Source organism: Populus trichocarpa, chromosome 1 (genome assembly GCF_000002775.5).
Source record: "Populus trichocarpa isolate Nisqually-1 chromosome 1, P.trichocarpa_v4.1, whole genome shotgun sequence".
NCBI classification, from domain to species: domain Eukaryota; kingdom Viridiplantae; phylum Streptophyta; class Magnoliopsida; order Malpighiales; family Salicaceae; genus Populus; species Populus trichocarpa.
The window spans coordinates 5664414-5676467 of record NC_037285.2 but is presented as its reverse complement, the minus strand read 5'-3'; positions in this window follow the sequence as shown (position 1 = coordinate 5676467).

Below are 12054 nucleotides of genomic sequence, written 5' to 3'. Positions count from 1 at the left end.
TATATTTCTTATTTTTTCGGGGGGCTAGCTTATATATCCACACACACAAACACTTACCTTAAATTTTTTTATTGGCTATTGCATCTCAATAGAGTACTGATGTAATTGTGTTAATAAAACATTGATTATTTAATAAGGGAGTTTGATTAATAGGGTCTTTATATTATTAATTTGATTAACGGAATCTATATGCATTTCACTTTCTTACAATCAGTTAATCAAAACGTAACGATGAAAACAGTAATCTATGTCCAGACCTGTGCCCATTTAAATTGGAAAGAATGTTCTTAAAAAATAAAATTGTGTTATAACACAAAAAAAGTTTCAAAAACTAACAAAAAAAATTAATTATATATTTTTTTTGAGGTGTCGCAAATGTCATCCAATCACACCCCAAAACTGATACTTTCAAGTTTTCTTATCCATGCAAAAAAACAGAGGCTACCAGACCACAATTTCACTTTTAATAAAGGAGCATAAAAGCTATATATATAACTCTTCTTTAATCGCTTTCATCGAGGGAGACAAGCAATTCTTTTCCCTTTGAAGATGAATAGACTGCTGGTGTAATATCAAAGCGTTTTATTCTCAGTTTTAAAACTACAGTCTCTCATAGTGCAGACAGCATAGGAAGGTAGGTAGGTAGGTCTGGTTGAGTCATCGTTACAAAAGTTTCTTAAAGTGATTAAACTCCTCAAAATCAAAAGGGAAGACAGCATGATGCTTTGATTGCCAAAAGTAAACCATCTTAGGCCCGTTCTTGCAGGCCTGTGAGTGTATGTGTGTCTGTGGACTACGGACAATATAGAGAGAGATCGGCAACGACAAATATATATAAAAAAACAGGCATATGGGGGTCTCTGTCTTGACTTAAACTTGCTTTTAGCAAAGTTTTTATAATGATAAAAAGTGACGGAATATAATCCATTACAAATATCTTGCCACCTTTATATGTAGCACAGTGTGTGTGTGTGTGTGTGTGTGTCTGTACGCACACTGGTAATTACTTAATTAGTGTCATAGTAACATTAATTTGCGAGCATGTAACTGTAAGAGTGTAATATTATCCGTCAAAGAACACTGGTCAATGGTTATTTCACGCAAAATTATAACAGTCTACTAGTTCGGCATGCTAGATATACTAATTTATTCTCTTCTTTTTTTAGTCAGTTTATCTCCAAGTCAGCATTTTACATAAAAACTAAGTTTTTAAGCAGGTTATTCATATTGGAACATTTACAATAAACTAGTTTTTAATACATATTCATCCTTAAAAACTGAATCCTAAATGATAATTTATGAGAATGTTCACTTATCAATTAGGAGCCGAAGCCTCAAATGATGCTCGTTTACTTATTTGTTTTTAAGTTTATAGTATTTAAAAGATTATTATAAAGGTACTTTGTGTTATCAATAATAATTTAGAGTTTGTTTAGCATGATTTTTTAATTATAGTTTTTCATTTGAATCATAATTCAAAAAGTGTTGGGTTTGTTTTAAATTATAGTCCAAGTGAAAAAATAAATATTTATGTACTTAGTCCATGTATAAAAACTTATATTAATTATTATATTTTAGGGTTAAGATTTATTTGTAAGTGCTTCTATTCTCTACACTTGGATGCCTAGAGAGGAGAGAAGATGTGAGTTTTGGGTTAATTTAGAATCTTGGGTGAAAGAGCAATTTTTTATGACACTTTGTAATCTTCTACTTTCTCATAGTGAATTTCTATAATTATTTCACCCATGGAGTAGGCCTAAGTTGTTGAACCATGTAAATTTTTTTGTATACTTTTGTGTTATTGATTATACTTGTTCTTTTATATTTCTCTACTTGTCAATTGGTTTGAGATTCTAAGGTTGTTTTCGCAAAAAATTAGTATCAAAGCTTGCCTAGTTACTAGTTAGATTTAGTGATGACGACAAAAGTAATGTTAGTGGTGAAGTTTGATGTAGAGAAATTTAATGATAAAAACAATTTCAATTTATGGCATATTAAGATGCACGCCTTGTTATTTCACTAGTTTATTTAAGGCGCTAAAAGGTGGAGATAGTTTGTCTCAGGGGATGAATGATGAGGAGAAAAAAGATCTCATGGAATAAACACATAATGTTATTTAACTTTGTTTGTTTGATGAGATTCTAAGATAGGTTGCTCGCTACATAGCTTGGACAGGAGCCAACTCTGATGGAGTTATATGTGGAAAAGCATCTACGAAAAGAGGATAAAGAGAAATGGGTGTGGTAGTTCATGGATAACCCAAGCCAACCAAGAAGTTTGTTGTATGTAAACTTTGAAAGCTTTGAATATTTTTTATTGATAACTTTGACTTGTTTTTTTTAGAAAACATATAACACTAGCGTGCATGTCAAGCACGGAGAGGACACCTTTCAACCTATCCAGAATAATATCTGGAGTTGTGTTTAGAAGCTAAAGCTACTGGTGTGAACTTGATAGGAATCGAGTTTATAATATCTTTATAACTATGACCTAAGATTTGAGGGCGGACTGTAGTGTCTCGACCGTAGACACCCTATAATCCTACCCGAGACAACCATTACTAGTCGTTCAAAAGTTGGTTCAAGAACAAGTCGCTGCTGCGAAGATCGATCTAAGGGTCAAACTAGAGGTGGGGTACAAAAAAACAAAAAACAAAGTAGAAAGCAATCAAAGCAGATAATGACATACATTTTGACTTATTATCCTCCCACTCAGGATGTCCAAAAGATTTTTCTTTTCCTCCACCTCAAACTTTCTTCTAAAGTATTAAGATATTTGTAATTGATTTTACGATTAAATTATTAATATAAAATGTATTCTTAAATTTAATGTAGTTGTTTAATGTTATTTAATCTTGTTTGATCCAAATAAGCATGTATTAAAAAACAAACTAATAAAATAATGAAGGAATTGCCAATGAACAAAAAAATTTTATTGGTGATTCTGTCAGTTATATATATTAATTGGTGCATTTTCATCTGAGAATTACAAAGAGTTGTAAATTTTTTTGATATCGCTAATAGAATCAACGATATAATTTTTATGCTGGCGATTCCATCGGGGGATTCTTAAGTGATACATAATCAATTGTCGATGGTTAGTAGGTCATTGATTAGTTAGTAATATATACCGACAGATTGGCTAACAAAAAAGTGGTCAACAAATTTTTTTACATGAATATTCTATCGATGTTTCTGTTAGTAATTTACTTTATTGACAGAAGTAAAATCCTTGATAAGAAACTCTTTGACAACAAGTTTTCATCAACAAATCCATTAATAATTTAAATATCCATGAAAATATAATTTAAACACTGGCATAATATTATGTAAATATTTATTTATTTATTTATTTTTAGTAACCCGAGGTATCCGGGTCAGCTTACGCGCATCACAACTAATTCCCGGACCTACTGAACATCCTGCAAGCCCAGTAAATATGTAAGGTACCGCGGGGATGACAGATGTGCACAACAAAATTTGAACCCATGTGCAGAGGAAGGGAACAAGTCCCTTCCACCCCTGGCCACAACCTCAAGTGCATTATGTAAATATTTATTAATTTTCGGGTAGAGTGTGCATATGTATAATGCGAAAGTGATGGAATGATTTTGTCCAGTTCCTTAAACTAAACGAAGCCACTGTATGCACGAATGCATGCGTGCCACCATGGAATATGCATGTGATCATTCACAGTCGTTAACTTATTGTGATCGATAAACTCTTGAAAGAAATAGCTAAATTCCCTTTTCTTTCTGTTTGGCCAATTCTACTGAACTTTCCTTTTTTTTCTTGTTAGCAATGCAAGTTTTTCACAATATCGGTCATAAAAAACAAGAAGTACTCGATGATTGTTCCAAAATATATCTCAAAACTTGAAGTTCATGTTTCGTTTCGTATATAAGTTAACTTGGGGGAGCATTATATTGCAGGCAATTGAACACTATGTAAGGATTATGGACACCACCTATCTCCACATTGGTATGATATTGTCCACTTTGGGCCTAAGCCCTCATGGATTTGCTCTTGGGCTATACCCAAAAGGCCTCATACCAATGGAGATATTTGTCCATCCTTATATACCCATGATCCTCCCCATTTCTAGCCAATGTGGGACTTTGGTCGTATACCCAACAATCCTCCCCTCGAACAAAGGACCACCGAGCCTCCCCTCAAACCGATCATTCATCCGTCCACTCTCTACCAACCAGGATTCTTCATTCTCTACTTCACCGTGTTGGGGTCAGAACACGTCCATGAAGCATCCGGAGAGCACTACCTGACTTGAGAGTTTTTGCTCTTTCTAGGTCAACTCCTCTTCACCGTGTTGGGATCAGGACACGTTCATGAAGCATCTGGAGCACACCGCCTATCCAATAGAGCTGATCCATGGATTACATCGTGATTGGGGGCCCACCACCTTTTGTTCGGCATTCCGAGGATTCATCCATCATGGCTAACTCCGGGACCTGGCTCTGATACCACTTTGTTGGGAAAACTAGGGACAACTAACCGGATCAATTCAGCGGAATACAATTCACAATTCACAAGTCCCAATCCTTTTTCCCTCTTTGTGCAGTAAAAAACAGAATCAAACAATGAACAAATATAATGCAACAATCACACAAATCAACACCAAGATTTTTACGTGGAAAACCCGATGCGGGAAAAACCACGGGACCGGAGTCCACCTAAAAACTTCCACTATCACAAATAATGGGTTCACAATAGTTCTTCCTCAGATTCAACTAAGGGCTACAACATATATATCATCAAGAACAACTTATTCTCGGATTACAACAAGATTAAAGAGAGTAATGTTAGAGAAAAGCTCACAACACTGACAGCCCTGTTTTCTGTCCAAACGACCAGCTTCCACACCACCAATCTTCAATCTAACCGTTCAGAATGAAGAGGAACGTGTCTAGAAGCTGCTGTCCAAATCTCAGCTCGATCCAACGGTGAACGAACTGGAAATCGAAGAAAGAAGACAGACTGCTCTGCTGCCTCTTCTTCCTTTCTTTCTCTCGGTTTTCTCTTCTCTCTTTTGTTCAAATTTGCTACTGCCATCTACAGTAACCGTTTCATTTAATTTAAACCAAAGAGGCAGCCAGCTGCCTCCTTAATTAATGTGGTGGTCCCCCCATCACATGGTGCGGGACCACACAACAAATCTCCCCCTCACGCACCATGTGAGGAATTCGCCATACTGGCGATCAACATGTAAGCTTCAATTTAGGAGGCTCTGACAAGCCTGCCTCCCTTCTGCAAAACTCAAACTTCTCTCTCGGTAGAGGTTCGGTCATCATGTCTGACACGTTGTTATCGGTATGAATCTTCTCAACAACAAATGACTTCATCTCCATAGCATCTCGAATCCATTGATATCTAACCTCAATGTGCTTTGATCGAGAGTGAAAAGTAGGATGCTTACTGAGATGGATTGCACTTTGACTATCACAGTGCAACACAAAGTTCTCTTGAACTAGGCCAAGTTCATGTAAGAACTTCTTCATCCATAACAACTCTTTGCCCCCTTCAGTAAGAGCAATATATTCTGCCTCTGTAGTGGATAATGCCACACATTTTTGCAACCTTGATTGCCATGAGACTGCTCCCCCTGCAAACTTCATCAAGTATCCTGATGTGGACTTTCTAGAATCAACATCACCAGCCATATCTGCATCTGTGTATCCATCCAACACAGGTTTATCATTACCAAAACATAAGCTGAAACTAGAAGTACCTTTGAGATACCTGAGTATCCATTTCACTGCTGACCAGTGTTCTTTACCAGGATTGGAGAGGAACCGACTAACCACACCAACTGCATAAGCTATATCCGGCCTTGTGCAAACCATGGCATACATCAAGCTACCAACTGCGGATGCATAAGGAACCTTTTTCATCTCATCTCTTTCTTCATCACTTGAAGGACACTGTTTAGAACTTAGTTTAAAGTGGCTTGCAAGTGGAGAACAAACCGGTTTGGAGTTGCTCATGTTGAATCTCTCAAGTACCTTTTGAACATATCTCTCCTGAGATAGCCAAAGTTTCTCCTTCTTCCTGTCACGTGTGATCTTCATGCCAAGAATCTGTTTTGCCGGTCCTAAGTCTTTCATTGCAAAAGACTTGCTTAACTCTTCCTTCAAAATCTGAATCTTCTTAGCATCATGGCCAACAATCAACATATCATCCACATACAACAAGAGAATAATAAAGTTTCCATCTGGAAACCTTTTCATAAATACACAATGATCAGAAGTGGTCCTGTCATAACCATGATCCACCATGAAAGAATCAAACTTCTTATACCACTGCCTTGGAGCTTGCTTTAACCCATATAGACTCTTTTTCAACTTGCAAACTAACTGCTCTTTACCTTTTGCTTCAAACCCTTCAGGCTGTTCCATGTAGATCTCTTCATCTAAATCACCATGGAGAAAGGCAGTTTTCACATCAAGTTGCTCAACTTCAAGATTCAAACTAGCAGCTAAGCCAAGCACAACTCGGATTGAAGACATCTTGACCACTGGTGAAAAGATTTCTTCAAAATCAATACCCTTCTTCTGACCGAAACCTTTCACAACCAATCTTGCCTTGTACCTTGGTTGTGAGCAATGTTCATCAATTTTCAACCTGAACACCCATTTGTTCTTGAGTGCTCTCTTACCTTTAGGAAGCTTCACTAACTCAAAAGTATGGTTTTCATGCAAGGATTTCATCTCTTCTTGCATTGCTTTCAACCACTCACTTTTCTTCTCATGTGACATAGCTTCATCAAAGCATTCTGGCTCTCCCCTATCAGTAACTAGCACATACTCATGAGGAGAATATTTGGTGGAAGGTTGGCGAGGTCTGGTTGACCTCCTCAATTGTGGCTCATCTGGAGCTTCCTGCATAACCTGTTCAGGAATAACATCAATATCATCATTAGCTGATTCAGAATCACCAACTAATGGCTCATTAAGAAAACCATCATTTTCATCATTTTGCAAGTCTCCCCCATGATTAGCAGGCATCAAAGGTAACTGTGGAGTAGGTCTTGGATTTGAAGTAGATGGAATAAAAGTTGTAGACTCTGTTTTCTCCTTCAGTTCAAAGTCTTCAATGGTTTGATCTTCAAAGAAGATAACATCTCTGCTTCTCACAATTTTCTTCTCCTTTGGATCCCACAACCTATAGCCAAACTCATCATCTTCAGATCCCAAGAAAATACACTGCTTTGTCTTGCTGTCAAGCTTGGACCTTTCATCCCTTGGAACATGTACAAATGCTCTGCATCCAAACACTCTCAAGTGTGCATAGGAAACATCCTTTCCTTTCCAAACTCTATCTGGAACATCAAACTCAAGAGGAACTGATGGAGAAAGGTTGATCATGGCAATTGCAGTCTTCATTGCCTCACCCCAAAAGGACTTAGGCAGCTTTGCATGAGAGAGCATACATCTAATTCTTTCAACAATGGTTCTGTTCATTCTCTCAGCCACTCCATTCTGCTGTGGAGTCTTAGGAACTGTCTTCTCCAACTTGATACCCTGTTCCCTGCAGTACTTCTCAAAAGGACCTCTGTATTCACCACCATTGTCTGCTCGAACACATTTCAGCTTTCTGCCAGTTTCTCTTTCAACTCTGGCATGGAAATCTTTAAAGACATCAAGCACCTGATCTTTGGATTTCAAACAAATGGCCCAAATCTTCCTGGAGTGATCATCAATAAAACTAACAAAGTACAATGCACCTCCAAGAGACTTATCAATCATAGAGCAAACATCAGTATGAACTAAATCAAGAACATGTGACCTTCTATGTGAAGGTGATCTTTGAAATGCAACTCTATGTTGTTTACCAACTAAACAATGAGTACATGTGTTCAAGTTCATACCTTTCAATGGAAGGTAGTTCTTCTTGGCAAGGATGCCAAGGCCTTTCTCACTCAAATGTCCAAGCCGCTTATGCCATAGATCAGTAGAGCAATCTTCAATTGCATTCACCTCCCCTTTGATCACCTTGGCTTGTGACATGTAGAGACCCATCTTCTTCCCTTTAGCAACAATTAGGGAATTTCTGGAGAGCTTCCATTTACCATCTCCAAAGTAACTGTGATAGCCTTCTTCATCAAGAGTACCAGTAGAGATCAAATGTAGGCGCATATCAGGCACATGCCTAACATCTTTGAGTAGCAACTTGCACCCAGTATTGGTTTCCAACCAAATATCTCCAATGCCCACAACACTAGCCATCCCTTGATTTCCCATCCTAACTTGACCAAAGTCACCAGCTGTGTAGGATGTGTAAAAATCACGTCGGGGTGTAACATGGTAAGAAGCTGCTGAATCTGCAACCCAGGTGGTATCTTGACATGCAAGATTAACACAGCCATCATCACACACAATGGCAACATCACCATCAGATACAACTGCAGCTGTACCATTCTCTTCATTCTTGTCTTCATCTCTACCCTTTTTATCTCTTTTATACTTTCTGCAATCTTTTTGCATATGCCCAGGCTTGTCACAATAGTAGCACTTAAAACCCTTCCTTGACTGAGATCTTCCTCTTGGCTTCCATTTGCCTTTTCTATTGCTGGATTCTACATCTTGCTTGCCGTGAGAGAACCTGCTTTGACTTCTCCCTCGACTTTCTGTAACAAGTGCATGAAACTCGGAAGTGCTTGTCCCTTTCCTCCTCTTCTCTTCATTGAGGATACAATCCTTCACTGTTTTCAAAGTGAGCTTTCCATTCGGAGTAGAATTGCTAAGTGACACTACCAAAGTCTCCCAACTATCCGGCAATGAACTCAATAGGATTAATGCTTGCATTTCATCGGCTAACTCAAGGTTCATCAATGACAGCTGATTCAAGAACCCTTGGAATACATTTATATGCACTGAAGCATCTTCACCATCTCTATACTTCAAATTTACAAGGTCTCTAACTACAAAAACCTTGTTTTGTGCACTCTCCTTGGCAAAGGTTTCTTCCAACAGCTTCCACACTGTATAGCAGTCATGTTCTTGAGAAATATGATTAATGGACTTAGAAGATACCCATTTTCTAACATTAGCGGTAGCCTTTCTATTTAGTCCATTCCATTTTGCATCATCCATATCATCAGGCTTTATTCCTTTACATTCAATCGGCAAAGCCAAATCATTGCAATATAAGTGATCCTCCATCATTGTTTTCCATAGAAAATAATTTGAGGAAGTGAGCTTTATCATACCCGAATCTTCCTTTTCCATTTTAACTGCACAAGAATTCAATCTACACAACCAAATGCTCTGATACCACTTGTAAGGATTATGGACACCACCTATCTCCACATTGGTATGATATTGTCCACTTTGGGCCTAAGCCCTCATGGATTTGCTCTTGGGCTATACCCAAAAGGCCTCATACCAATGGAGATATTTGTCCATCCTTATATACCCATGATCCTCCCCATTTCTAGCCAATGTGGGACTTTGGTCGTATACCCAACACACTAAATGCAAGTAGTTCCATTGAAAAACAAACAAGGGAAGGTGGCCAACAACAAGATGAAGACATGGTTATGGCAGATATGGACAGAGAGGACACTTTATGGAGATTCATGGAGCTTTACAAAGAGGGACAGAGTGGCAGCTAATGTAGTTAACTGAAGTGAAGCAGGGCTATCTTGGGAAACTGGAATGAGGAAGGAAGAGAAGTCAAGAGACCCTCCACTACAGCTTTGGATGCCAGGTCCGTGTGACTTTACACGCAAAACTCTGGTATTTGGGGCCTTTCGTTTCCCTTTCATAATTGTATTTAGTCTCGTCCTTAACAAAAGGGCGCCGTACACCAAAAGTGGAAATGGTGATTCCCTTCCCTTGCCTATGAAATGACATTTCTCTCTTAATATACTTAGCACATCTCTCCTTCCCCAGTTGTTTCTGATTTTTTCTATTAAAAAACACAAAACACTTGAAGAATTTAAAATGCTTGCATGAAATTTCTAAATGTTCCCTACCTATATATCTTTTCATTTTATATACCAGGAAAAAAACAATAGAGCTGTAGCTTGTAGGTATTCAAATCTATAAGGTACATTCGGAGTGATCGAATTTATGGTCCAGTACCTCTGAGAGAAGGGCAGGCCTTTTAAAGGAACATCACGCTTTTTATAAACAAGCACAAGCAAAACCTTTTTTTCGCATAAAAAAACACAAGTAATTTTTTGTTTAACTCCTGACAGATAATCTTTAAATATGTTGGTGACTTTTTATTTTTTTTATTTTGAGGTTTTATAGAATTACTTTTTGGCTTCTTCCATAAATTACGTCCCTACTCATTAATTCTTCTTTGATCTTTTGGTCTAATGGAGATGACTGAATAATTTCATGAATTGGATGGATTTGTTTTTGTGGGGGAGATAAATCTATATCCCTTTTAATAGACAATAAAAACTAATTAATGAGGAGTTAGTAAAAGCAATTAAGATATAAATCTTGAAGGGTAATTTGCAGCAATAATTTAGAGAAGCAAACAAAAGAAGAAGTGTGGCATAATCATGAGTACTATTCTACATCAACAGAAACCCCCCCAGATATCATTATCATCATTTACATATATCATCATGGCTAACTGATTGGTGGATAGGTACTGCTTGGGATACTAATAATTACAAGAATAAACTGTGGTGATCTCACATTGCTGTAAATGTATATATAAGCACTAAGAAAGAAAACCTAATTTACTAAATATAAAAGAAGAAACAGACACAAACTAAAACATAATTAAAGAAGGTTGAGCTTAAGTACTGATCCGGTTTGGTCTCCCTTCACCTATTAGAAATGGGATTTGGACCACTAGGAACTTCATGGGCGCTATCATTGAAGACACCTTCTTGCCATGGCAATGGAGATCTATGAGCTCGAAACCGGCCTCTCCTTCTACTACTCGGAGGAGGAATGTGGATAATATTAGCTTTCGAAACTGTCTTTGCATTGCCCATGTCATGTCTTCTATGAGCGAAGTACTCCATGTCGTTTTTCTTGATGTATTCTCCATCTCTTGAGGTACCTAGTAGGAATCTATGCTCTTTGATGGCCATGGTGGTGTGGGACATGATGAGAAGGAAGAATAAGATTGTTAAAGAAGTGGGATAGGGAGATCCTACATCACTAGCCATGCAAAACTATGGATTATTATATATGATGATGAACCATAAAAAAACACACAAGGTGAAGTGATTGAAACATCTATATATTTAATTGTCCAGTGAAACAAAGGGTAGGCAAAGGTGAAAACTAAGCTTGGAGAAGATGCAATAGGAAAGAGAGGGTTTGTATACTTCGAGGAAAGACTTTGTAGCTAGGGACTTGATTATAAGAATTTAAATGAGAGAGAGAGAGAGAGAGAGAGGAGTTAGCTAAAAGAAGATCTAAAAAGAAGGAAAGCAAAGGATGGTGGACTGCTTTAGCAATGTGTGGCTTTATCAATGTCCTTTATCCAATGGCGGTGAAAATATGCAAAGTAGTAATGTCGTCTAACTAGATAAATAACGTGTTTTTTGCGTATGAGAGAGAGAGGGAGAGGGGGGTGTTTTGGTGTTTTTCGTTTACCACGTACTTGACCTTTATGGCAGTGAGGGAGCGTTTAATTGGAAGCAAACTATATATAGTCTCCTGGGAGGAAGACCAAGTGGGTCCTGAAAGGGATGAAGGAACATACTTTATATTACAAAAGCACAAGCAAACAATTCAAGATTCAAAACTGGATAAAGAAGTCTCCGTGTTAAGATTTTGTAGGATGAAGCAAATGTGTTGCCGGAAGGTCGGGCTTACAGAGGCCAAGTCCTGTCAATCCTTCTGTTGAAATTATATATAAGAAAATTAAACAAATTAACAAATTAATAATAATAATAATAATAATAATAACAATAACAATAATAATAAATAAAGTTCAAACAAAGGATGGGCTGATCCTCGACAAGTTTTGAACATATTAGGCCCGTTAAAACTGCTCGGAGCCTAGTACAGAACTTTGTCTTGCATCTGTATCAATCCACCGTTACATAAGATATTCAATT